This window comes from Arachis stenosperma, chromosome 10 (assembly GCF_014773155.1).
Source record: "Arachis stenosperma cultivar V10309 chromosome 10, arast.V10309.gnm1.PFL2, whole genome shotgun sequence".
Classification (NCBI taxonomy): domain Eukaryota; kingdom Viridiplantae; phylum Streptophyta; class Magnoliopsida; order Fabales; family Fabaceae; genus Arachis; species Arachis stenosperma.
This window is the reverse complement of record NC_080386.1, coordinates 7749848-7752322: the sequence shown is the minus strand read 5'-3', so window position 1 is coordinate 7752322 and position 2475 is coordinate 7749848.

Sequence of the window (2475 nt, the reverse complement as noted above, 5' to 3'; positions counted from 1 at the left end):
CAGAACTCCGGATCAAAAGTTATGTCTTCCAGAAGGTGATGATGAATAGTACCACCACCTCCCCTCTCTCAATCCGCGTGGCTCTCTTTGTGGAGGGTGAGAAATGAGTTCAAAGCTCATTTAGTGAGCTTATATATGTTGGACCTTGGTCCCGGTCCAACTCGTTAGCATTTTTGGTTCGTTTGGCCCACTTTGGGCCAAAACTTTTAAGATTTGTGCCCAGTTTTAAATTCTAAAATTATTTTTGTCCTTTCAAAACAATAAACCAATTTTCTAAATCTTATTTTTCTCAAAACACAGTACCAGACAGACCTAAACCAGTTCTCGGTCTTTCACAGAAAATACATTTTCTGACTCAGAAAAATTCATTGAAATCAAATTTCACCTTTATATCTTCAAATTAAAACTTCTAAATTTTGAATCCATCTCGGACACTTAAAAATTATTATTTTTTCAAAATGGTTTTACGTGACAAATCCCGGTTCTTACAAGTCCGATCTTTAGCTTTTGCAATATGGGCAGTCAGGATAGTTTTAGCAATCTCAAAAGATGAGGTGTCTTGTTTCAACTTAGAAAAAGTTTCAGTTGATTGTTGATATGATGAGATAGCTACTTGAGAGTCCAAAATTTGACGTAAAGGTGATGAGTGGATTTTTGATGGTATAGAATTTTACAAATGAATTCTCATTGCAAGTATAGTTTCTAAACCAACAATAATCCTTTCATACAAAAGATTGTTTGTCACAAGTAACAAACCCCTAAAATTAATAACCGAAGTATTCAAACCTCGGGTCGTTCTCCCTAGGAATTACAATAAAGTGTCTTGTTATTGGTTATGAATTATTTTTGGGGTTTTGATAAGAGGCATGAAAGATAAATGGCAAGAAAGTAAACTAATGCCTAAAAAGGTCTTGGCAAGGGTTGGTGGTCAAGGATCTCTATCCTAATCACTAACCACAATATGAGAATTGGCAAGGATTAATCTCATTAAATCATCCTCTAACTAGTAGTAAAGGAAAGTCAAATGAGCTATATCAATCCTAGTCCATAAGTCCTAACTCTCCACTAATTCAATTAGTGAGAACTAGAGTCAATGGATCCCAATCATCAATTACTTGGACATTAATAACTCAAGAGTTCCTAAGTTACCTTTCCAAGCCAAGAACATAAAATTCTACTCTAAAATCCAACCAAGCATTTCATCAAACACTTGGAAGGCATAAAAGGAAAGCATAGTAAATTGACAACAAGAATGAAATCTAACAACAATCAAATGTAAAGAATTAACAACAACAATTAAAAGAAACACATTTATTATGAATTACCTTGATTGAATTGAAAGAGAATAGAAGAAACAAAAGTAGATCTACATCAAAACACAAGAACAACATAAAGAAAATTACAACAATAGAATGGAAGAAGAATGAATGTAACAACAAGGAATTGAGAAGATAGAAGTAGAAGAAGATGAATTAAAATCTAGATCTAAGAACTAAACCTAATCCTAATCCTAATCCTAGAGAGAAGTGAGAGCTTCTCTCTCTAGAAACTACTTCTAACTACTAAACTAAGCTAAACTAGACTAATGGTAACTAACTTTTGTTTCCCTCTTCATTCCTTGGGTTAAATAGCATCAGAAATGAGTTGGATTGGGCCCACAAGGCTTTAGAATTCGCTGGCCACGTTTTGCTTTAAGTGAACCAGGTGGCAGCAACGGCGCGTGCACGTACTATGCGCGTGCGCGCCACCATACGTGTAGCAACTATGGCAAATCTTATATCGTTTCGAAGTCCCAGATGTTAACTTTCTAACCCAATTGGAACCGCATCATTTGGACCTCTGTAGCTCAAGTTATGGTCGTTTAAGTGCGAAGAGGTCGGCTTGACAGCTTTCCGGTTCTTTCATTTCTTCATGAGTTCTCCAACTTTTCATGTTTCTTTCTTCATTCCCTTGATCCAATCTTTGCCTCCTAAATCTTAAATCACTTAACAAACATATCAAGGCATCTAATGGAATCAAGGAGAATTAGATTTAGCTATTTTAAGTCCTAAAAAGCATGTTTTCACTCTTAAGCACAATTAAAGGAGAAGTTATAAAACCATGCTATTTCAATGGATAAATGTGGGTAAAAGGTCAAAAAATCCCTTAAATCAAGCACAAGATAAACCCTACAAATGGGGTTTATCAAAAGGTCCTCATAAACCTTTCGCAAGCGAGCCAATAAAGAATCAATAATCTCAGGATGTGGTGTAATTGAAAAGGTTTGAAGAATATCAAAAAGCTGAGCCTTAAGGTTCAGATTGGTAGCAAGTGTCTGGATAGAATGGCACTGAGTTGTTGGGCCAATGAAAGCAGGATGGATTTGTCAATAGTCTTGGTTATGGGAGGTGAAATATGGAGCTGTTTTGTTGGAAGGTGACTTTGAATAGTAGAGCAAGATTCAACTATGGCCTTCTGTGTATCTATACCACATGC